Genomic DNA, 26401 nt, shown 5'->3' on the forward strand with positions numbered 1-26401 from the left:
ATCATAATAGGGTTGGGTTAAAGAGGAAAAGTAAGGTGTGAATAAGGGGAAAGGAGGGAAAATAAACAATAAAAGTCTCTTTAGGGTCCATTTCTCAGCAGTACTGTACTACCTGTAGAAGCTGTGGGAGAACAAAGGAGAATCCAAGAGAAGTGAGTCTTATTATTAAACAATTAATCTTTTTACATCTCAGATTTCTAAAACAACAGTAAAGAGGTAACAAATAAAAGTAATGTGATAAATCATTAATTGAACTAATACTGCCTGAGTGCCAAATACATCTTTATTTTAAAAGATTTATTTATTTAATTCCCCCCTTCGCCTCCTCCCACCCTGCTGTTTTTGCTGTCTGTGTTGTCTTCTCATTTTCTCTCCTCTAGGATTCATCAGGATTTGATCTTGAAGACCTCTGATGGGGAGAGAGAAGTTCCCTATCAATTGCACCACCTCAGTTCCTGGTTTCTGTTGTGCTTCACCTTGACTCTCCCCTTGTCTCTCTTTTGATGTATCATCATCTTGTTGCATGACTCACTTGCACAGGGCACTGGCTCCCAGGTGGGCACTTGCACAGGCACTGGCTCATTACACAGGCATTTGCATGGGCACTGGCTTGCCGTGTAGGCATGCTTTCTCTTCTTTTTCACCAGGAGGCCCCAGGGATCAAACACAGGCCACCCCATATGGTAAGTGGAAGTTCTATCAGTTGAGCCACATCCGCTCCCCCAAACACATTCTTGCTATAACATACCCAATTTAGTCACACATTGATAGTCTGCTCTAGATAAATTTGATTTCTGTATGCAGGCTGAAGAAGTAACACATTTTTATGTTGTTCTCAGGGAAACGGTACCTCTGTCACTCCATGTCATGGTTTCTCAACCTTAGCACTATAGACATATTGGGTTGGATTATTCTTTGCTGTTGGGGGAATTGTCCTATGCATTGTTGGATATTTAACAGCATCCCCACTCTCTGACTCCCACCACCTCCAGCTATGGTAAGCAAATGTCATCAGACATGGCCAAATGCCCCCTGAGGGCAAAATAGCCACCACTTGAGAACCATTGCCCTAGTAGTTTGCAAATTGAGAGGCTCCTCTTCACTTCTTCAAGGGGAGAAAGGGCTTATGCTACAGCCAGGTTGGACCTGTGGGCATTGGTGTAGGGGTCCAGCTAAATCTAGACCCATCCTCCAACTCAACTCAAAGCCCAATGATGGCCATTGTTTCCCATTACAATTGGCCTTTCAAATTTCTGAATATATGGGTCATGTCCTTTATAATTGTGCTCCTGTTACCCACCACTGGGCATAGCAAGCACTTGGTGCATAATGCTTTGCATATAAAGGATAAGAAAATTCCAGAAAATAATATGCATTTTACTCATAAAGTCTGCATGATCATTCCTATTTCCTCCTAAGCAGTAGCCATGGCTGAAGAATTTTAAGAAGCAAGCCAGTGTCCTAGCTACTTGGAACTATTTTGAGAAACACATCTTCTTGAAATGTGGATACATTTGCTGTCACCATGATGTGGGCTATGGGTGGAAGGCTCTTTGTCTCTTCAGAGATAACCTAAGCTGTTTGACTTGTGGGTGTGGAACGGTAAGAGGTTGCAGTCCTGCCCTTCGGGACAATGGCAACGGCTCCAGTCCCAGGAAACAGTTTAACAATGCAAGGGCTATAAACTTTAAGTATTTAGGGGAAATGCAAAAACCAAATATGCTAAAAGCTTATCTAGAATATCTGGAGTCCATGTTAAAAGCTTACCTAAGATGTGGAAGATATATATGCTAATTAAGCCTATTGAGAACTGAAACAAAGGGACCATTTGGCCTTTCTTCTCTGTATAAAAGACGTTTGAAAATCTTGTTCAGGGCTCAGGATTCAAACAGAAAGCTCCCGAGTCTGGCCGGCCGTCAATAAACCATTTTTCTTTCTCAAAATCATTCCTGAGTCCTGGCCTCTCTATACTCAAATAATTGAACTTCTCTCAAATTCTACAACAACCACTGCATCACTCTGCTTAAGAAGGAGCTCCAGGGGGAGGCTTGTTGTGCCTCCAGCGCTGTAAAGCCTCTTGGAAAAATGAGATCAGGCCCAGGTGGAAGCTGGGGAAGCTGGTTTCCAAGATCAAGGATTGGCGTCCCAGCTGAAAACTATTATACACATGATCCCAAGGATCCTGAAGTTCCAAGGTAAGGAATCTGTCCTAACACTTCCCTCCCCCACTAAGCTGACAATAACAGCCAACATTGCAACTGGTTCTCCAGTCAATGTGAAGATCATCTGGAGGAATGGCTGGAATAGCATCTATTTAACTAATTGAATTGGGGAAGGAATATTAGGAAGTAAAGAGAAAAACTTTTGCTATCAGCTGAAGTTTAGTGGAAAATACAAGCTTTCTCATTTTTAGATTATGTCTTTTGAACAGCCATAGATGATGTTTAATATGTACTTTGTTTGAATGATGGTGGAAATTTGAAATGCCCACAGAGTTCTGGCCAGAGAGCTCCTTTCTTTTTTGTGAAATTTGGAATTTATTTTTTTTGAGGGGACAATGAGAGAATAAAACAAGTTCAAATGAAAAAAAAAATTGTAATATTTTAAAATTATACTACCACAAATATTCTTTCACTGTTGGTTTTTAAAAAATTTGAAATACAAATATTTTGCACTGGGCCAGGAGTTGTCCTAACATGTAGAATAAATGTAGGAACAAAAACCAGTCATGGTCTCTGCCTCCATGTAGCTTACACATTAAATATAGAACAATATTAAATAATTACATAATTTGATGTTAAAATAAAATGTAAAATGGAATTAATTTTTCAGGTTGATATCCTCATGAGTTAGGACAGGGACTAGAAGTCAGAGGAAGAAATGAGCTGGATTCCTTTGAGGCTTTGATACCCATGGAGGCATAGAAGATTTAATATGGGCAAAATGAGATGCTGAATAGAACTCTTTCATTCATAGAAGACACTCGAGGAGCTGAAATTTTAGTGAGAGTGGGCAAAAGAATCTTTCCCTATGTGTCAGGGGAACAGGCAAGCAACTCACTGTAGCCTAGGTGACAATGAAAAATAGAAGTGGGGAAATGGACTTTGGCCCAGTGGTTAGGGCATCCGTCTACCACATGGGAGGTCCGCGGTTCAAACCCCGGGCCTCCTTGACACGTGTGGAGCTGGCCCATGCGCAGTGCTGATGCGTGCAAGGAGTGCCCTGCCACACAGGGGTGTCCCCAGCGTAGAAGAGCCCCATGCGCAAGGAGTGCAAACGTAAGGAGAGCCGCCCAGCGCAAAAGAAAGCGCAGCCTGCCCATGAATGGCGCCGCCCATACTTCCCGTGCCGCTGATGACAACAGAAGCAGACAAAGAAATAAGACGCAGCAAAAAGACACAGAAAACAGACAATGGGGGAGGGGAGGGGAATTAAATAAATAAAAATAAATCTTAAAAAAAAAAAGTGTCAGAAATTTAAAGCCAATGTCACCCCCTCAAATTGACTGGGGGACCTAATGCTGTCTTCTCCTTGGAGGAAGAAATCCTAAATCAAAGCATTAACATAAGCATTAATCCTGCACTTGGGCTATTTGGAGGAATACATTAGAGGCAAAATTAAACATGTTTGGCTATGTTTTTTGCAAGCAAAGCCATATGGTAATACCAAAGTGAAAGTAACTGTTGCTCATTGTTAACTCAAAATAAATAACCCACTGAATGTACTGGGGGAGAGTGTAAACTACAATGTGAACTATAATCCATGTGGTGCAGCAGTGCTCCAAGATGTATTCACCAAATGTAATGGATGTGCTGCAGTGATGAAGGAGGTTGTTGATGTGGGAGGAATGGGGGGGTGGGGGTGGGGTGGGGTATGGGGGGACCTCTTATTTTTTTAATGTAACATGTTTTATGATCTGTGTATCTTTAAAAAAATACAATAAAAAATAAATGCTCTAAAAAGTAACTACTACATAAACATGTTCAGAAACAATTCCCATGGACATGGGTCAGTCACACAACAAATATGAGAATGCCTTTCCTAAGAATATGAGATATTTGAACATTCTTTTAAGGTGCTATACAATAATTTTGTTTACAGTTATTAAAATGGCATGTATGAGAATAAAAAGCATAAGAAAATGTATTGAAATATAATAATACAGACTCATATCAATGGAAAATATTCAAGGTGTTAATAATAGAGTGGTATATGAGAATTCTATTTTGTATATTTTATGCATGATATTTATGTAAACCTACAACTTCTTTAACCAAAAAATCATTAATAAACAAACAAAAACAAAAAAAAAAGATACCTGAGAGATTTTAATGTGCCATAAAAAAGAAAAAAATATTCCCTATTTATAAAACAAATGGTACTGTAGCAGTTTCAGAAAAGAAATCAATGTAGTACAATAGAAGATACAGAAAGAGACCAAGGTACCATGTGGATGTTTCACCTCAGGGGATGGCACTGAAAAATCAGCAATGGCACATCGGTTGTGCAATATATATGTTGACATAATTGGCATTAGTAGGTGAATAAAATAATATTTAACCACTGTCACACAATATGAACATTTTTCATATATAGCTGGATTGAAAACTTAAATTGCAAAGAGCAATAATTTGTGGAAAAAATATAGAGGAATAGTTAAACTTCAGTATAGGAAGTGTTTACATCACTCATAAATAGTACGATGAATGAAATAGACTAAAAATTACACTCAAAAATTTACCCTAAACAATAAATTAAAAAACCCAAACCTTGGGGTGATTTGTGATTTTGTATAATTGGCAAACTATTTGTATATATACATACAAATACATATATGTATATAAAGCTAAGTAAAACATTTAAGGAAAAGAAAATTCCTGAAAGAGAAACTAAATGGCAAAAAACAAAACAAATAAAACATAATCACCACCACCATCATCATTACCACATCCATCACTTTCATCTCTACCCTCATTATTGGGGAAATATAATGAAAAAAACGGAGCCAGACACCTACCTCCCATGGAAATGGGGAGAGAAGGCTGCTTCTTTTTTTTTCAATTAACAGAAATTTATTTCTAGTTTAATTTGAAATATCTATATATGCATCTTGTCTTGAGGCTTTAAAATGTCTGAGTATAAATATCAATATGTATATGAAAATATACTTTCTGGAACTTTCCATCCTTATAACTATAAATACCTCTGAAGAGTCCTTATTTTAGCTCCCTTGGTCATCTTTCCCTGCTGCCATAAAGGGGTGCACAAATGTCCTGACTGAGGCTCTCAAGAGCATCAGCAATGCCAAAAGAGAGGTGAATGCTAGGTTCATATCAGGCCATGCTCAAAAGCCTCATACAATTTGTTATGATGACGCATGGGGCCACTGGTGTATTTGAAATCATTGATGATCACTAACAGAGCTGGGAAAATTGTAGTGAACATCTTAGGCAGATCAAACAAGTTTGGAATGATTACTTCCAGACTTGATGTACAACTCAAAGATCTAGAAAAATGGCAGGAATAATCTGCTCCTGTCTTGTCAGTTTGGTTTCATTGTACTGAGAAACTCAGCTGACATCATGAACCATGAGTAAGCAAGACAAAAAAAGAACCCAGGAGGGAAAGTCCTGGGATTCTTTTTCGAGACATACAATACATACATGCAAATTTAAAAAGTCCCAGTTTTAAAGACTACATCTCAATAAATGATAATTTTTATAGCTTTATCCAACATCTTTCAAAATGTTGCATAGCAACTATTTAGCACAACATATAATGATCATGAGCATATTTTAGCAACTGTTTTTATCTGAGCAGAAGAGACATGGTTACACTTTTGACAAGTTATTCAATGGTACATTAAAATCTAATCTAAAAACTTATTTTTTTCTGTTGTTTTATTTAATAAGCTTCCTTGTGTTCATCTGTGTATCTCTGTATAAAAAAAGCAAAACAGAGATCAGCGACTCCACATTTTTATTGAGCTGAATTATAAAATCTAAAGCTTCAAAGGAATTCATCATATATATTTTGAATGTGTATTTTGGGTTTAGATCAGTGACATTAACCAGTATGGTACAGCCCCCTTAAGGATATTTGGAAATATGTGGGGGAGTTTTTGGTTGTCCTAAGAACTTAGGGTACAATTGGCATGTAATTCTCTAGAACCACAGATATTAATTGACTTGGACATCTTCCACCTTAAATCCCTGAAGTCCTTGGACTTTATCAGAAATAAGAGTAATTATGTTTTACAATTGTCTGCTTATTTAACATAGCCCAGACTTTAATAAACTCTTTGTGATAGAATTTGTCTCTTCCTCTCTGGCTTACTTTGAATGGTCCCATTAAAGAGCTTTCATTGTCAGATTTATTTTTCTTTAAAAAAAAAAATTTTTATTCCCTTATCTGTCTACTCATTGTCAGCTTGTCTTCTTTAGTGGGAACCAAAGTGGGGACCTCCCATGTGAGAGGCAAGTACCCAACTGCTTCAGTCACTTCCACTCTCTGCTGGTTGTGGTGTCTGCTGGTTGCAGAGTTTGGAGCATCTGCTGGTTGTAGTGTCTGCTAGTTGTGGCATCTGCTTATTGCAGCATCTGACTGGTTGTGGTGTCTGCTCATTGCAGTGGCTGCTTGTTGTGGCGGCTGCTTGCCTTCTTTAGGAGGCACTGGGAACCAAACCCAGGACCTGGAGGTGGGGGCCCAATTGCTTGAGCCACATCTGCTCCCCTGAAAAGCAATTTATTGAGATATAATCATAATCCATCCAAAGCATACAATCAACAAGGGTGCTATCTTTCTTGATATTTACATTTCAGAGAACAGGTTAGAGTTCCTTGAGAAAGACATTCCTGATTTGGAAAGCTGGCAAAAAGTTTCTTTGGCTGAACCTCAGTTAGTGGTAATATTCTGATCATGTACTTTCATAATCTGTGATAAACATTCTACAACAATGTAAGGTGTTGGCGGAGGGGTAAGGTACAGGAATTCTGCACATTATACATGATTGTTTTGTAAGTTCACAACTACTCTAGTGAAAAAAAGAAAGAAAAAGATTTAATACATCTCAAATAGGCAGAGAAAGAATTTACCATTAGAAGTTTTCTGAAAAATGTGCTAAGCAAGGGGAAGGAATGTGGGGTGGGGGTGGGGGTGAGGGGGGTAGGAAGATCTCTTTCCCTTTTTGTACCAGAGAAAATAATTTTTTCTTTTTTGATTTGTATTTACCTTTATACCATCATTATCATGATCATTACTTTCACCATTACCATTTCAATCATTATCCTCCCCAACATCATCTTCATCACCACCACTATCATCACTACCATCACCATCTCCACTTTACAGAGGCGGAAAATACAGTGATGTTAAGATACTTGCCCATGGCCACATAGCTAGCATGGAATAGGGCCAGGATGACCTAGTGGTCCAGCTTAAGAGCTTAACCACTTAGCCTTCTATGCCAGATCCTGTAGCTATCAGAAAAAAAAAAAAAAAAAAAAAAATCAAGACACAGCCCCCTACTGTGTGAGTTGTGACCCAGCTAAGGTTTCTGGAGATAGTCAGGGAGAAGAGTTCAAGCAGAAACAGAATTTTGATGGATGGAGACTGTCTGAGTGATCAATGTGTTCGAGAGAAGAGATTCATGAAGTCCCTTAGTTCAGTCTCACTAGACACCTACTGATTCAAAACAGAGCTGCCTGAGGCCCACTAGGATCAGCGCTGCCTAGAAGGAAACACAGTGGAATGGTTAAAAGTTTGGGTTGACCAAATCTAGCTTCTACTCTGATGGCTTCATGTATCTTTGAACAGAGAGTAATAATGCTACCTATTTCTAGGGTTGTTGAGAGAGGCAAGTCAGATCTCACATGAAACATCCTTAGCAGTGGGGCTTGTTCATCTTAAAGCATTCAACTAAAGTTAGAATTAGCGGAGAATGATGACAGAATTCAGTGATGAATACAGTGATGTGTTAACAGACATCTGGAAATTCTAACTTCTGTTCTTCACATCCAGAGGTAGTTATTCAAGAATATTCATTTATTTCCTCATATATGAATGTTCCCTTCTAGGTTCTCCTGTGAAAGTTGGGAAGATGTACAAGATAGCTAAGGTAGACTTCCTTGGGAAATTTATAGTGTAGGGAAGTCAGACATTCAGATTATGAGTAGAGTGGTTCCCAATATGCATCTTCAAATTAGCCATCATTGTAGCAGAAGATTCTTTACAGAAGCCCTGGGAGACTTTTATTAGCAGCATCCTGAGAATATGCAGCAGTCAGCAGTTCCTAGCAATGCCCAAGGAAAATCATTCATACCTGAGGTGGAAAAACCAAGGCTAACCAGTTTCACATCACCTGGCTGAGTCTAGTCATCAAGAGTCATGCCAGCCAATGTGATTGGCCTTTGCATCCCTTTCTCCCCATTGGCTGGCAAGGCCAATCAAAAGGCAGGTATGGCCTTTTATTCTTAGTCCACAGCTGTTCTTTGATCAGTATTGGCCATGAGGACCAGAGCCAGATTGGGTAAGCAATTCTCACTGACCTCCTTTCTTCCTCCTTTCATTTTCTGCTCACATGGCTTACTGTCAGTCTGGAATGTAGAAAAAACAAGAAAGAGAATGATCAGAAACTATCAAGTCTTGCACCTTTGTTTTGGCAAAGATGCAAAACATTTAAATTTGCAGAAACTGTGTATCTAGCACTTCCACTCTTTAAATCTAAGTGTTTCCCATTCTAAATTAGATGAGAAAATGGATTTCTTCCAGGTTGAATTAAAGCTCCCTAATTTTTTCTAAATTTGAGTCCGAGATACAAAGAACTGGAAGGCTTTGTGTATTAGGAAACTGAGGCGAAATGTTGACAATAACAAAAAATTAAAGGGAAGGAGTCATTTTTTATAATTGGTGGATGTGTCAGTTATGATTGTGAGAGTCATGTAACCTGCAGAGGCAAATGAAAAATAGAATCTCTGAAAAGGAGAAATCATAAAAGACGTAAGCCAAATTGCAAATGAGGAGAATCAAATGTGAGATCTATCGCAATGGTGATTTGACTGATTGGCTTTGAGCCAATCCAGACCATCCAGACATTTAGAGATGCCATAATTTTGGCATCTCTATTTATAACATAAATTATACAGAATAACAATAATGATATTTATGTATAAAATAAACAAAATAATGTTTGTTTTGTATGATCTCAGGAGTATTAGAGCAGTGCTTCTTTTTTTTTTTATTGATTTTGTAAAAATATTACATTAAAAAAAATATGAGGTCCCATTCGACCCCACCACCCCCACCGCACCCCTCCCCCCCCCCCAGCAACACTCACTCCCATCATCATGACACATCCATTGCATTTGGTAAGTACATCTCTGGGTATCTCTGCACCTCATGGTCATTGGTCCACATCATGGCCCACACTCTCCCCCATTCCATCCAGTGAGCCCTGGGAGGATTTATAATGTCCGGTGATTGCCCCTGAAGCACCATCCAGGGCAACTCCAAGTCCCAAAGGCGCCTCCACATCTCATCTCTTCCTGCCATTCCCCATACCCATCAGCCACCATGTCCACTTTTCCCACTCCATTGCCACCTTTTCTCTGAGGTCCTTGGATTGGTTGTGTCCGTTGCACCTCTATGTCAAGAGGAGTAGAGCAGTGCTTCTTACCCTTTTTTTTTTTTTTGTCCCATGGACCCCTTTGCCAGTCAGGTGAAAATAATGGACCCCTTATTAAGTCCACACTAAATTGTGTATTATTTAATAAACATATCACACCTGCACTAACACATCCCCACAAAAATAATTTTTTTAAAAAAATTTCAATTCAAGCACACAGATCCCTTGTTAAGAATCCCTGTGTTAAAGTGAGAAAGAGCCAGGTGATAATCTATGAGGAATGTGGCAGATTGTTCCAGGGACTGGAGATGACAACAGGAAGGGTCAATGGGTAGTGAAGCCTGAAGCTGGCCAGGTTAAAGTCTGTAAGATGTAAGGGAGTAGCAATGAGGGTACCAACCCTACCTCTGGATACTATATTTTAGCGGGATATTGAACGGTCAGCATTTGAGATAGTTTCAGGAGACTCAGTATCTTCAGTGGAAGGTTTCAGGTAGAGTAGGAAGGAGAAAAAGTTTAGAGAAGAAATTTAGGACATTTAAAAAAATGATGGTGGACTTTGTTTTCCAGAGGGGACAGTGGAAAGGCCTCAGCTTTGGGGGAAAGGAGAGATATGGAGGCAAAAATGGAATATGCAATGCTGTTTGTGAACTCGAGTGTGCATGTTGAGGGGTAACTTGGGTCTAGGCTGTGGTGGCTGAGATACAGATATGGACAAAAAGCACTGGGGCACAGGGAACCATGAAATTAGCATCAGTGATCTCAAAGCATATAGTCATGGTGAGTTTGCGAATACGAGTGGGAGAGATCAATCTGAGGATGGTCTACTGGAGTAGATAGGGCTCCTTGGTCCCTACCAGAGAATGAGTGGTCTTTCTCCCAGCAGGTGGTACAAACTGTGAACTCCATTCAATGGAAGATAAAAGACTCTATAGTAGGTCCATATAATGGACCATACCAGTATTTATTCTTTATTGATATTTATTTTTTTGCATTTAAAAATTATTTGTGATAATTAATGTATGCAAATCTCTGGGTATAGGTGCAGAAGCTACTTTGGAATAGATACCAAGAAGTAAATTTTTGAGGTCAAAGGGAATATGGATTTTATATTTTAATAGAGACTGCCAAATTTCCATCCAAAACCATATCCATTTACATTTTAACACCTGATTTGAATACCTATTTACCCATGCATTACAATGGAGACAGAATTTCCATTTAAATTTCTTTTGTGAAGTCCGTCCCACTCATTTCTTTAAAAATTATTAGAGAAGTTATAAGTTTACAGAAAATTCATGCATAAAATACAGTTCCCATATATACCCTATTATTACCTTGCATTAATGTTGTATATTTCTTAACAATTGTGTCTACTCAATTCTCATATCTGACTCAGTCTTCCCAGCAAAACACCTGATTTGAATATTAAATAGGCAGGAACTGTCTGAAACAACTATTTTGAAAGGGCAGAGACCAGAACAACAATGTCCAGCATCCAGGGAAGAGCAGAAGGAAGAGGCTGGTAAGTTATGGTAAAGAAATGTAAATTGTTCTTTCTACAAGGCAGCTAGCAGCACCCATCCCACACTTGATTCACTCCCCATCTAACTGCTGATGAGAGAAAAGGACAAAAAAATCACCTTCCCTATTCTGTAGTTTATGCATTACTGACTTGAAAAAGTCCTTTCTGGGGTGATCCTCCTTTCAAAACTTGCTCTCCAGGCAAAAGCAGCCTGAGACAACTAAAACGGTGCCAAAAACTGTCTGGGGCAAAGGCCAGCCCGCTTAAAATACCCAGGAGAGGGTGGGCTGTTCTCTGGGAAGCACATGGGAAAACCAAACTAGTGAAAATAGGGGAACTCCCAAAAGAGCTAACAATCAAAAGCCCAGGACAAGAAGGAGGAAAAGAAAGACAGGGAAAACTATGCATACTGCATCACTGTGGGCAGAACTTTCTGATAGGAGGGTTGAAGCTCAAGAATAAATCTGTCTTATCACCAGCTAGTTACAAAACCAAGAAACAGACATTCTAGGGAGTAAATCTCAGAGTTAATCATCTACTATCCAGACATTAAGGCATGTAGAGTGTATAACAAAAGAGTACAAGACAAAAAAAGAAACAGGAAAGGAAGGCCCATCCAAGAATATAGAAAACACCAAGAAGAAGATGAGAATGTGGATATAATGAACAAAGCCTTCAATCAAAGGATAATAAAAATGCTTAAGGAGATGAAAGAAAGTACAGAGAAAAAACTAAATGAGATCAGGAAAACTATGAATGAAGAAAATGACAGTCTAAGGAAAGAAAGAGAAATTTTAAAGAGGAACCAAACTGAACTATTGTAGGTAAAGAGTACAGTAATAAAAATGAGAGGGAAAAATTGCCCAGGAGGGTTGCAAGAGCAGATTGGAGCTGGGAGAAGAATCAGTGAACTTAAAGATAGGATACTTGAAAAGAGTTAGGTTGAGGAGAAAAAAAGAAATTAAAAGCAAATATAGCTTAAATTAACTATTGGACACCATGATTTGCAAAAATATAGGTATTATGGGAGTACCTGAAGGAGAGGAAAGAGAGAAGGGCAGAAGGAATAGTCAAAGGAATAAGGACAGAGAACTTCCCAATTTAGCAAAAGACATTAATATGCACATCCAAGAAGCCCAGAGAACACCAAACAGGATAAAGATGGAGAAAAATACACCCTGTCATATACTGATTACACTATCAAATGCAAAGGACAAGGAGAGATTTCTGAAAGCTGAAAGAGAAAAGCAATGCATTACATACAAGGGAGTACCAATTAGATCAAGTGCCAGTTTCTCCTCAGAAACCATGGAGGCAAGAAAGCAGTGGAACAACTGCCAGCAAAGAATTTTATATCTGGAGAGATTCTCTTCCAAAAATGAGGGAGAGATTAAAATATTCTCAGATAAACAAAAGCTGAGGGAATTCTTTACCACTAGACCTGCCCTACAAACAATGCTAAAGGGAGTTCTTCAGACTGAAAGCAAAGGACACTAGACAGCCATTCAAAGCAGCATAAAGTAATAAAGGCCTGTAGTAAAGGTAACTGTAACAGTTTGATATGGTTATGAATTCCAAAAATAGGTATTGGATTATGTTTGTAATCTGGTCTGTACCTGGGTGTGACTGAGTTATGATTAGGGCTTTGATTAGGCAACATCATTAGGGCACTGAGTCCCCGCCCCTTGATGGGTGGGGACTCACAGATAAAAGGCATGGCAAAGGACAGAGTTGAGGGTTTTTGATGTTGGAGTTTTGATGTTGGAGTTTGATGCTGAAGCCTTAAGCTGGAGCCCTGGGAAGCAAGCTCACAGAGGAAACAGAAGCAAGCCCCAGGAAGAGAGGAAACCTGAGCCCAGGAAGAAGCAAGCCCTGGGAAAAGAGGAATCTTGAACCCAGAGAGAAGTAAGACCTTGGAAGAAAGGAACCCAGGAAGCCTGAACCCTTGCAGACATCAGTAGTCATCTTGCTCCAACGTGTGAAAATAGACTTTGGTGAGGAAAGTAACTTATGCTTATGGCCTGGTATCTGTAAGCTCCTACCCCAAATAAATATTCTTTATAAAAACCAACCAATTTCTGGTATTTTGCATCAGCACCCCTTTGGCTAATACAGTAACCATTTGGGTAATTATAATGTCGTATCATTGTATTGTATTTTTTGGTATGTAACTGGACTTCTTACTATAGGTACTAAAATGTAAATACATTGAAAGTAATAATGTGTTTGTAACACACAATGTAGAAAGATATAAGTGGTAACAAGTACAAAAAAAATGGTGGAGAGACAGTGGGGTATAGGAAATGTATATGTGCATGTCATTGATGTTAAGTTGGTATGAAACCAAATATAACTGTTATACAAATGGCCAGAAAGCACTTGAAAAGAAGCTCAACAGGGAAATGCAAATCAAAACCACAATGGGCCATTTCAAATCCATTAGAATGGCTGCTATTAAAAAATGGAAAACAACAAGTGTTGGAGAGGATGTGGAAAATGGGAACATTCACTCACTGTTGGCAATTTAAAATGGTACAGCCACTCTGGCAGACAGTTTGGTAGTTCCTCAGAAAGCTAAGTATTGCACTACCATATGACCTGGCAGACCCATTAATTGGTATTTCCAAAAAGGATTGAAAGCAGGACTTGAACAGATATTTGCATGCTGATGTTTGAAGTGGCAATATTCACAACTGCAAAAAGATGGGAGCAATCAAATTGTCCCTCAATAAATGAATGCATAAGTAAAATAAGCTATATACATAGAATGGCAATATTATTTGTCTATAAAAAGAAAGAAGTCCTGATACATGCAACAACATGGATGAACCTTGGAGATACATTTAGTGAAATAAGTCAGGCATAGAAGGACAAATATTGTATAATCACAATGTTTAGAAACAATTAGAATAAGAAATTCTATGAGTTGGAATCTAGACTATAGGTTGCAAGGGGACTGGGTGGGGATAGGGAATGGAAGTTTATACTTACAATATAGAGGATTCCTATTTGGAATGATAGAGATGTTCTGATTATGGATGGTGGTGATAGTGGCACAATATTGTGAATGTGATTAACATCACTAAAATATATGTCTAAATGTGAATAAGGGGGGAAATGTTAGCTGTATATATGATAACAGAATAAGAATTTATTAAAAAATCCATGGAACTACATGATACAAACAGTAGATCCTACATCAAACCATGGATTTTAGTGAATAATACCATTATAAAAATGTGCTATCCACAATTGTAACAAATATTCCACACCAATGTGAAATGTTGGTGGGACGGCATATGGGAATCCTGTATTTCATGCAGGATTGTTTTATAAAACCACAATTTCTCTAAAGGAAGAAGATATTAATAATAATAAGAAAAAAGTCAGAAATATTTAATATATTTGAGTATGGGATCAAGAACAAAGAAGAGAGGAATACCTCATTTTCTGAGACACAGTAAAGATGATGTGGAGAGCTATGGACCACAACCTCAGAATGTTGCCAAAGCATTATACTTAGTGCCCATGAAAATCTTTTATTTTTCCTCTGAGAAACTGGTAGAGTTTTTCACAAGACAGTGCAACCTATATAACCAATTAAGTTAGCTTGAGTTTTTTGCCCTAATGTGATTTTCCTATGAAGGTCAGATTGAAATTTAAAGCTTAATCATTAATGAATTTATTTCTGTATATCCTAATTGCAATTTTCCTCTAGTCTTAACCATTTATAACTTTTCCTGTCAATTCTGATCTATATAGGGTTTTTCGTCTTACTCTTGGGATTACTGTAATCTACTTTATCCACATTGCAGAGTAAGATAGTAAAGTAAATCACTTTAAATCATTTAAAACTCGTGTTGGACTTGATCATTTCTCCTTCCTGAAGAGCATATTCTTGAGATGGCCAACTTGGGAGATGGATAAAAACATGCGATTCCAGTTGCTTTGTAGCTCTAGATATCCAGCAGATAAAGTCAACCATCTATTGGTGGAACAATATTAAGATGCATCAAAAAGCAAGAATTATCACATTATCTGGAGGCACTAATATGTACAAGCTTGAGTGACAAGATTATGAAGATCCTGTGAGGCTTCAATGTGGATTTTTAAAAAAAGATTTCTTATTTATTTATTTCCCCTTGCCGCCCCTCCCCCCAGTTGTCTGCTCTCTGTATCCATTCACTGTGTGTTCTTCTGTGACTGCTTCTATCCTTATCAGCGGCACTGGGAAGCTGTATTTCTTTCTGTTGTGCCATCTTGCTGTGTCAGTTTTCCTTGTGTATGGTGCCATTCTTGGGCAGGCTGCACTTTCTTTAGCACTGAGTGGCTCTCCTTATGGAGCGCCATCCTTGCGCGTGGGGCTCCCCTATGTGGGGGACACCACTGCGTAGCATGGCACTCCTTGCATGCATCAGCACTGCACATTGGCTAGCTCCACACGGGTCAAGGAGGCCCGGGATTTGAACTGCGGACCTCCCATGTGGTAGGCGGATGCCCTATCCATTGGGCCAAGTCTGTTTCCCTCAATGTGGATTTAAAAATTGTTTTGAAATCAAAAATATAATTCAAAGCAATTTCCTAATATCACTTTATATTTCTGTTTTTTGGTCTGTCTGACTCAACCAAACTGTCTGTCTAAACAATGTTGCTCCTAGAAAAGTTGCAAGCATAGTACAAGGAACTACCCCCCCCCAATTGCTTGAGAATTCCTGACCTAATGCCACATCATCCATGATTATGGGTGCATTTCCCACAAATAAGGACATGTCCTTACATAACTACAACACAATCACTAGATCAAGAACTTAACATTAATACATGTACTCATCAGACCACATTAAAGTTTCACTAATGATCCCAACAATGTCTTTTGCAGTGAAGAATATAGTTCAGAAGTAGCCATTGCATTTAGATATCATGTATATCATATTTCTTTAATTACCTTTAGCCAAACAGTTTTTCAGACTTGTCCTTTTATAATCTTTGTACTTTTTATGATTACAAGCCAGCCCCTTGGAGAATACCCCTCCAATTTGGTTTTCTCTAATATTTTCTCATTGTAAGGAAAGGGTTTAGTTTTCACATGAAGGTGAAGCCAAAGTCGGCTGTGGAGTTGGAGGGAGGGAGGGAAAGGGGTTCTAGTGGCTTTGGTGCCAAAGTGAGGATGGAGCCAAAGTGAGGGCAGTGCCAATGGTGAAAAGCGGTGCCAGGAGTGAAAGCAGCACTGAGCTGCTGAAATGTAAGGAACGGGAGTAGTGACTCAGAGCGGGAACCCACTTAAGCTAATTAGACCTCTTGGATAGGCTGTAACCCCTGAAGTACCCAATCAGTGGGGACTAGGGGAGGGATCTGCATGTTAGGTTTAGGGTATAAATGTCATTGTTTCTTTCTGTTTGGCAAGCCAGCCATTTTGTCCAGGATGTGCACCCATTCTTGCAAGATTGTTAATAAAATTCTTTTCTCCTCAACAATTGGGTGAGCTTTTGTTCTCTTACAGGTGCTGCTTTCTAACCACTTTGGGGGCTCATCTGGGATCTAAGCTTCAGAGGGGGTGGATGAGGGGAAGGCTGCCCTGCTGATTGAGTCGTCTCAGACTCCACCATTGGGGGCCCACCTTTGACAGCTGGAAGGACCCAAGACCAGATGCTTAGATCTGCCAATTGAGGATTAGAAAAGGGGAAAGGAAAACCTGCCTCTCAGGGACCAGGCAACTCTGTCCATAGACCAAGGTAAGAAAGAGGATTATTAAGTATTGCTTTGGTGGTGGGTAAATTCTGATGAGTCTGGTCTTGAAAGAAACCCAGACAAGACTCAGAACGGGGAATAGAGGCAGTTGGTTGACTAGGGAGGGCATATCTGTAAGATCCCCTGGGGACATTCCTCTGGATAGTTCATTGGGGTGGTTGTTGAAACACTGGACCAATGATGATTGGACCAGGGGAAGGAAATGACTGCCTGATGTATTCTGGCCAAGATGTGGGGCAGATGAGGATTGGCTCCGTGCCAACCTTGCTTTCATAATTCTTTTTGTGTTTGTTTGTTCAGTGTATGTTTTAATACCTGTGGGTAATAATAAATTGACAAATGAAAATTCTTAAAAGAGCTCTATTCAAATGGCTAAAAATCAAATAATAAGTTATATTAATAAATAAAGTATGGAAATCTTTGAAATGCCTAAATTGAGATGAATAGTTTATTCTTTTTTCACAGAACAGAATGTGGGAATGAGACTTAAGTAGATATAGATACAGAAAGATGTAAAAGGTTTGTGGGAGTCCTGACTAAAATTGGTAAGTTTATTTAAAGGAATGTGTTTTTTCCTAAGATAGCTGGTTTTCATAAAATCAGAATGGAAATATGTTGGACAAAACTTGAATGCATATGGCAAGTTGTAGAAGGCATTGTAGAAGGCAGCATTAAGTAAGGAAATGTGTTTTGTGAAGGTGGAATTTGTCTTGATATGAAGCAACTATTGTCTATGCGGTTATGGACAGTTAAAAGAAGTTTGTAGAAGCAATGTTTAAACTGAAATATTTGAATGGCTTATTTCAATGCCATTATTAAACAAAAACTCAATTGATTTTAATAACAAAAAGTAGCTTCATAACAGGAAAAACTGCCAGAGTCCACCTTGATCTGCATATTAAAGTGGTAGAAAAGGAAAAATCTTGATTTCATTGGGCATCTGTATTACTGAAGTAAAATACTTGTTAATTAATGTCATCATGGTGAAGGTGTAGAAGTAAAAAGCTTCATGGTGCTGAAGGGCATTATGCATCAGGAAGGTGGAATACTGGAGCCTATCTTCCTAGCTTCTCTCTAGGGTCAATGGTGCTGCAGCATGCTGGCTGGGTGAAGGACATGCTAAGTGGAGCAGTGATTAGAACCTTTATTTTTTATAAAAGATTTATTTATTTACTTACTTCTCTCCCCTCCCCTCTGGATGTCTGTTCTCTGTGTCTATTTGCTGTGTCTTCTTCTTTGTCCGCTTCTGTTGTCAGCAGCACAGGAATCTGTTTCTTTTTGTTGTGTCATCTTGTTGTGTCAGCTCTCCATGTGTGCAGCACCATTCTTGGGCAGGCTGCACTTTCTTTCATGCTGGGCGGCTCTCCTTACAGGGCGCACTCCTTGTGTGTGGGGCTCCCCTATGCGGGGGACACCCCTGCGTGGCACGGCATTCCTTGCATGCATCAGCACTGCGCATGGGCCAACTCCACACGGGTCAAGGAGGCCTGGGGTTTGAACCGCGGACCTCCCATGTGGTAGACAGACGCCCTAACCACTGGGCCAAGTCTGCTTCCCAGTGATTAGAACTTAAACATAATTAGCATTATGGCCTGCTCCCATGAAAAGACAACTTGTATGGTGTTGCAAACCAGGAGCTTAGATTTATTAATTGCAACTCAAAAAGAAACTTATGCATTCATTAGTACATTGATTAGTATTAAGTACTGTACCTATATCTCTTCTAGTCTAGACACATGGTTGATGATTATGATATCTTTTCTAGATCATATGAAGAGGATACTGAACATGTTAAAAGGTCCTGGTAAACTTCATTTTCTAAGTAGTTAATGAACATGCTTAATCCAAGTCTCCTAGCCCTTATTCTAAAACCTGCCCCACTCATATCCTTGGGAGGACTAGTGAACCCACACGCCATCCTTTCAGGGCTAAGAATTTTCCCACCAGGAAGGAAACAGCAAAAAGGTGGCTGGGATCCACTTCAGCTTAACCCCTTCAAGATAGTCTATGGGTAACCTTTCCTCACTTAGTTCCTAGAAACCAGTTTCTGATGAAAGCCTGTAAAATAAAGCCCATCAACTTTGAGAAGATGCAGACTTTAGGCACTTGGCCTTTTCTATTTTTGTGGCCTAGTATTCTTTCAGTGAAACCCTATATCCTCAAAATTCTAATTTTTCCATCTTGTTAGCTATACAGGGATTTCACCAGTTTCACCCAGGGTGCCATAGTCGTTTTCCTTCAACCATGATAGAAAAGCAGGAGGGTTTTACTCCTTGTCAGGTAAGGCCTACTGCCCCTAACCAGCAGGAAGCAGTTACAAAAGAATGACCATCACCCTTCAGCACCCCTTTAAGAATGAATGTGTAAGCTCTCAGGGGGAGAAAGAGGCTTTAGAGGGGCTCAAACAGGCATTGGTACAAGCTCCTGTTCTGGCCCTCTCTTCCCTCAATAAGCTTTTCCACCTGTTTGTTACAGTAGGTAAAGGGACAGTCTTGGGGGTTCTGACCCAAACCTGTGGAGGTTAAAGGAGACCTGTAGCCTTCCTTTCCAAAATCCTGGATCCTATCTCAAGGGGATGGCCCAGAGGCATTCAAGCTGTGGCAGTAACCACTCTCCTGGTAAAAGAGAGCAGGAAGCTGACTTTCGGAGGAGCCTTAGTTGTTAGCACCTCTCATCAGGTCAGAACTATTTTGTCTCAGAAATTGGGAAGGTGGCTGACTGACTCCCAAATTCTGAAGTATGAAGTTATCCTAATGGAAAAAATGACTTAGTATTGACAACAGACCATAGCATAAACCCAGCCTCCTTCCTTTGGAAGGGACCTGACCAAATGGGAGCTCCTGAGCATGACTATTTAGATCTGACTGACTATCAGACCTGAGTCTGGTCTGACCTTGGGGGCCTTCCCCTGCACTCAGGGGGAAAATTATTCATACACAGGTCCTCCAGGGTCCTAGAAGGAAGGAGACACAACAGCTATGCAACTGTAGATGGACTAACTGGTGAGGTGAAAGAAGCTGGCTGATTGCCTAGTGACTGGTCAGCTCAAACGTGCAAATTGTATGCATTAAATCAAGCCCTCAAATTATTAAAGGAAAAGGATGGTACAGTTTATACTGATTCTAAATATGCCTTTGGGGTAGTCCACACCTTTGGGAATATTTGGGAAGAGAGGGTATTAACAGCAAAGGAAAAGGGCTAGTCCATGGGGAATTAATAAAACAAGTATTGGCCAATCTACTCTTACCAGGGAAATATCAGTGGTGAATGTAAACGGACACCAGAAATGTCATACATTTGAAGCAAAGGGCAATAGGTCAGCAGAAGAGGCTAGGGAAAACCTCCCTTAGTCCCCCTTTAAAGTTGATGGTCCTGATACCCTCCATTCCTGAAGAGTTTGGGGCCCTCACATTCCCTAAGAGGTGAAAGAGCTGGAGCAGTTAGGAGCAACATTAGATGATCAAGGAAGGTGGCTCCTCCCAGATGGCAGACAAATGTTGAATAAGCAAGCGATGAGAGAGTTCTTAGCAGTCTTATACCAAGGGAGTCATTGAGGGCTACAGGCCATGTGTGACCTGGTTGTTAAGTATTTTGGATGTGTGGGCCTTTATACTGTAGCTAAACAAATATGTGAATGATGTATAATTTGCCAAAACGTCAATAAGAAAGTCTTAAGGAAGCGTGAGCAAAGGGGAAGGGAGCCGGGCCTCAGGCCATTCCTGAGTATTCAGGTTGGTTATATTTAAGTGCCCCCAATGGGTTGGCTAAAGTATGTTCTGGTTATTACAGATCATCCGACAGGATGGGTGGAGGCATATCTTCTGGCCTCAGCTACAGCACCAGGAACTTCCAAAACTATCTTTGAACAAATCAATCCTCGTTATGGGTTACTGGAAAATATAGACTCAGGAAATGGTAGCCACTTTACCTCCCGTGTACTGCAGAATGTTATCTGAAGCCTGGGTGTCATATGGAACTTCCATACACCTTGGCATCCGCCGTCTTCAGGGAGAATGGAGAGAATGAATCAAACTTTAAAGAAGCATCTTTCGGGAAACGGACTTTGGCCCAGTGGTTAGGGCGTCCGTCTACCACATGGGAGGCCCGCGGTTCAAGCCCCGGGCCTCCTTGACCCGTGTGGAGCTGGCCCATGCGCAGTGCTGATGCGTGCAAGGAGTGCCCTGCCACACAGGGGTGTCCCCCGCGTAGGAGAGCCCCACGCGCAAGGAGTGTACCCATAAGGAGAGCCGCCCAGCGCGAAGGAGGGAGCAGCCTGCCGAGAATGGTGCCACCCACACTTCCCGTGCCCCTGACGACAACAGAAGCGGACAAAGAAGCAAGACGCAGCAAAAAGACACAGAAGACAGACAACCGGGGGAGGGGAGGGGAATTAAATAAATAAAAAAATAAATCTTTTTTTTTTTTTAAAAAAAAGAAGCATCTTTCTAAGCTGGTCTTAGAAACAAAGTTACCTGGGGTTAAGTGCTTACCCATAGCCCTACTGAGGATTAGAACTGCCCCTAAGAAAGAACTGGGAATCTCTCCTTATGAAATGCTTTTTGGCTTGCCTTTTCCTAGGAGGACTGGAGAGTTCCCTTCCTTAGAGTCAAAGGATCTCTTCCTTAAGAATTATATACTGGCTTTGTCCTATACTTTGTCATATGTCAGGCATCATGGTTTGCTGGCCCAGACGCCCCCCTCTTGAATTCACTGTCCATTAACACTGACCCAGCGGATGGGTCCTAATCAAGTCATGGAAGGAGTCCAAACTTCAGCCAACCTGAGAAGGACCCTATCAAGTTTTGTTGACAACTGAAACTGCAGTCCAGACAGCAGAAAGGGGCTGGATCGAATACACCAGAGTAAAAGGATCAGTGCCTGAAGTGGATGATAAGTACCCAACAACACCATCTGAGTCCTAGGAAATAACGCCAGTCTTGAACCCCTTAAGATCACTCTGAGAAGGCAAAAGCTGGGAAGGAATATGGGAACAGGGGGAGGGACTGTTTGGACTCTTTATCAGTGAATTTTGCAGGAAGCTATCCCTCCACTTAGAGGGCAGGCTATTACCTATAGCCACCTTGTCTAATGCCTTAAGAGACTAACAGATGAAGGATTTAAAGTTTCTGAAAATGAGAATAATTATACTATGATGTTTCAGTTCAGGTCATGACAAGCCCCATTAAAATAACAGAAAATGTAACCAAAGGTCTAGTGACTGTGCAGTTTGAAGCCTACCAAGTGATAAAATGTGGTGATTTAGGATATCAGTGGTGGCTGCGTGGGTGAAATAAATATCTATGCCTGAAGCTCACCAAGAGGTTATCTCAACCTCCCCCATCTTGATTGGAACTTTGTGTGGTGGACTATCGAGTATAAGGGGTGGACCACCGGGAAGAGCAGAGCGTACTCACGGGAAACCACTGGAAGACAAAATAGCCTTTTATAAAGGTAATAGCCCACCAGACTGCAAAAACCTTCATTGTAACCCAGTGGTAATAACCATTAGAAAGGCAGACAAATTCAGAAGCAACAACCATTATTCCTCCCCTAACAGAGTCTATGGGATAGGAGTGGACATTACAGGTAAGAACCTCTGGGGAGGTTCTGTATTTGAGTCCTTCCTCCCTCTGTGGATATGGCATCAACAATGCCCCTCCAGTTATCCCTTCAGAGATGCCAACCAAAGACCAGTTCCCCAATTCAGAATGATCCCAAAGCAGGCAGGATACTTAAGGCAGAAGATTTAAAGCAAACCGTAGAAATAGAGATAGGATACAGAGACGCAAATGCCTGGGTAGAATGGGTCAAATACACAGTCCAGAGTCTGAATAAAAGCAACTGTTATGCTTGTGCAACAGGCTGGTCCAATGTTCATAGCATACCTTTTCTGTTATGTACGGAAAAGCACGGAAGGGCATTTAAGTGCATGGTGCGCCTCTTCAGAATGCTACTCCTGGTGAAAATTGTAGTATGTTGTCCTCTCTCTTTCCTCTTGTCAAAAAGGGAAACATTAAAGCCATACTGGCTTCCCGGCTTTGTTTAGGAAGTCATTCTGCTTGTCTCTCTAGATGGGGAAAAGGGCTCCAGGAACTTGGGGCCATGGCCTTGTGTATACAAGTACGGAACATGAGTGAGGATAGTACTGGCAATTTTTCCAGTTTGGCCAAACCCTGAGCAGATCTTCGGTGGTACTGCAGAAAAGGTGTTACCTGAGAAGTGGGGAGGAACCTGTGCTCTGGTTCAATCGGCCATTCCATTTACCCTGGCATTTGAAAATGAGGAAGAAACACAAAACAGGGAAAGCGAAAGGAAAGAAGTTTACCTGGTTCCTTTGATGACCGCATTTATCTAGATAGTATAGGAATTCCCTGGGGAGTCCCAAATGAATTTAAAACTAGAAATCAGGTAGCTGCGGTATTTGAGTCATTCTTTTTCTGGTGGATTACCATTAACAAAAAATGTGGATTGGATTAATTATATATATTATAATCTGCAAAGATTTAGCAATTACACTGGGGATGTAGTTAAGGGAATAGCAGAACAGTTGGATGCTACTAGATGAATGGCACGGGAAAACAGGATAACCCTAGACATGATGTTAGCAGAAAAAATAGGCCTCTGTATTATGATTGGAGGTAGTTGCTGTGTGTTCATCCCCAATAATACGGCCCCAGATGGGACGATCACCAAAGCCTTGCAAAGTTTAACAGCCTTATCTGAAGAGTTGGCAGAAAATTCTGGCATTGACAACCCACTCACGGGATGAGCTGGTTTGGAAAATGGAAAGGAATGGCACTGTCTGTTCTGACTTCCTTATCATTGTGGCTGGGGTATTCCCAGCAGTTGGATGTTGCATTATCCCATGTGCCCAAGGGTTAGCTTGAAAACTCACTGAAACGGCCCTAACCAAACAGATGTCCACACAGTATAAGTAAAACAACTTATAACCCTTTAAAGAGGAAGATCTCTGTGATAAATGTGAGGTAGCTCTACCAGATTTGAGAAACTAAATTGTGAAAATGAAAAAGAGTCTAAATGAAAGAGGCAGGATTTGTAAGGAAAGGGTTAAGTTTAGTTTTCAAATGAAGGTGAAGCCAAAGCAGGCTGTGCAGTTGGAGGAGGGAGGGAAAGGGGTTCTAGCAGCTTTGTTGCCAAAATTTTAAAGTGGTGGCAAAGTGAGGGCAGGGCCAATGGTGAAAAGTGGCACTGAATTTGAAAAGCAGTGCCAGGAGTGAAAGTGGCACCCAGCTGCTGGAAGGTAGGGAATGGGAGTGTAGACCCAGAGTGGGAAGCTGCCTAAGTTAATCAGACCTCTTGGATAGGCTGTAACCCCTGAAGTACCCAATCAATGGTGAACAGGGGAGGGACCTGTGTGTTAGGTTTAGGGTATTAATGCACTGTTTCTTGTTTGGCATGCGGTCATTTTTTCCAGGTCATGTGCCCATTCTTGCAAGATTGTTAATAAAATTCTTTTTTCCTCCACAATTGGTTGAGCTTTTGCTCTCTTAAGGTGCAGTTTTTTCTAAAATCATGAGCTGGTAATTTTAAAAATCTTTTAATTTTTAGGTACCAGGGGCTGGGGATTGAACCCAGGACCTTGAACTTGGGAAGACTTGTAGGTGGGAAGCCAGTACTCAACCACTGAGCCACATCAGCTTCCCTGAGTTGGTTTTTTATTTTTCAGGAGCCATAGGGAACCAAACCCGGGACTTCCCATGTGGAAGGTGGGCCCTCATCCTCTTGAGTCACATCTGCTTCCCTGGTAATGTTTGTTGAAGGAATAAGTGATATTGCATTCTTCTCAGGAAATACGAGAAGGCACATGCATATGATGACGTCTTATCCCATTGCTGATGATATTCACTTTGAAATCAGTTAATTATTTATCTGTCAAGCTTATCTACTGTAAAATTACTCTTTCCCCTTAGTAATTAATTAGGATTTTATGGGGAGGTACTCTGAAAATATGTGAACATCCCTATGTAAACATCAAACTTTCAACTTATTAAATAATATCAGTATGGACTTGTGATTTCCTGAACTGCATCTTCTGTCCTGTGTTAATGATACATTGTCAGACCATCTAGCACAAACATAATCCAATCACACACAGGAAATACATACAATCACACAGTCACACAAATATATCCAAGCACCCTGTCAGAGGCAGTAAGTCCGCAAAACCATTCCAGAGCAGCACTTTTACGCACCTCACATAGACACAAGCAAACCCCAGTCATACACATGACACAGACACAATCAGATAATCAGACAAGCACAACCCAAGAGCAGATAAAGGAAATACATGGTCACACACATCCTGTTGCAGCAGCACTGTCATCCGTTTATAAAAAGACCAGGTAAAACCCAATCGCACGCAAAATCCCAGTAACTTCACAGTGAACAAACACATGAAAACAGCTTGTCACAACAGCACTGTTACACGCCTCACAGTCACAAGCAATCCCCAGTCACACATGCGGTACACAATTACAATCAAATAAGCACATACAAGCAGCCAGGCAGGTAAGTATGTGGTCACAAGCATCCTATCATGAGCAGTACAATCACATCTTCTGAATCACAAATAACCCAACCTCACACACTCACACAGAAAACCACAGTCTAAAACGCACGGTCGCCCACACAGCTACCAAGACCAGGCACCCTGTCGCACACATACTAAACTACATGAGACACGGCCATACACACAATTCCTGCGCCCCGTCCTCCGCGCATTTCCGCCTCTTCATTCTGGATCCCTCACCTGGACAGGGGGTGCAGTTCAGAGTCCAGGATCTGGCGATGTGATTTAAGTATGGTCCGCTTCCGCCATTCCGGTCGAAGAGCTGAAATAAGCGCCTACCACAGATTTGGCCTTATCACTACCGGAGACCCCCAAATCTTGCGAAGAAAAGGAAATAAAGCCATTCCGGACGCTGTCCCTCTGGGAAACGTAGTCCCTCGCCAAGAAGGTCGAGCCAGCCTGGAGAGCAGAAGGTGCAGCGTCCCACCCAGGACCGCCTTCCGGAAGCTGCCCGCCCCAACTGCGACGCGCGGGGTCCTTCCGGGAGTTTGCTTCGGCGCTCAGTGCGCAGGTGCAGGTGTCGTGCGCGCGCTGCTCGGGGGCTTGGCCCTTGATGGGGCGGGCAGTGCTTTGGTACCAGGTTCTCTCGGTGACCTGAAAGAGGAGGTAGGAGCCTTTGGTTAAGGTAGAGAAAAGGATCCAATTGCAGGTTGGGGACCCGGGAACGCTTCGGGCTGGTGTTCGGACACGTTCTTTGCTTTCCCGGTCCTCGGTTTGTGGTGTTGTGAGCAGGTGTGTTTCTTTGTGAGACAATGCTTGAGGCCGGGCACACCGAGTCTCTCCGTGGCCGGGTGTGTGTGTGAGATTCTTCATTCTGTTGGGAATGAAATGATTTGTACTTGGGACTGCTGAGGAATGGAATTTGTGTGTGTGTGTGTGTGTGACTTTTTGAGATTGCGTTGCCGACCAAAACGAG

The 26401-nt window shown here is 41.0% G+C and overlaps 1 protein-coding gene and 1 long non-coding RNA gene across 4 annotated transcripts in view; one reads left to right on the top strand and one right to left on the bottom strand.

The window, feature by feature from the left end:
* Positions 1-4310: 4310 nt before the first annotated feature.
* On the bottom strand, positions 4311-26079 carry LOC101415973 (uncharacterized). Its single transcript, XR_188200.5, has 3 exons — positions 25666-26079; positions 8547-8594; positions 4311-6732 (listed from the first exon to the last, which is right to left on the bottom strand). It is a non-coding gene; the product is annotated as an uncharacterized lncRNA (long non-coding RNA).
* LOC111764216 (zinc finger protein 568-like) overlaps positions 25956-26401 on the top strand; it is a 129943-nt gene continuing 129497 nt past the window's right edge. For 2 of the 3 annotated variants that reach the window (XM_058279317.2, XM_058279319.2), the window contains exon 1: positions 25957-26091. The gene's annotated coding sequence lies outside the window, so the exon portion shown is untranslated. Of the gene's footprint in view, positions 26092-26401 lie in introns of all 3 variants that reach the window. The other variant, XM_058279321.2, reaches the window with a different exon arrangement.

Source organism: Dasypus novemcinctus, chromosome 18, assembly GCF_030445035.2.
Source record: "Dasypus novemcinctus isolate mDasNov1 chromosome 18, mDasNov1.1.hap2, whole genome shotgun sequence".
Classification (NCBI taxonomy): domain Eukaryota; kingdom Metazoa; phylum Chordata; class Mammalia; order Cingulata; family Dasypodidae; genus Dasypus; species Dasypus novemcinctus.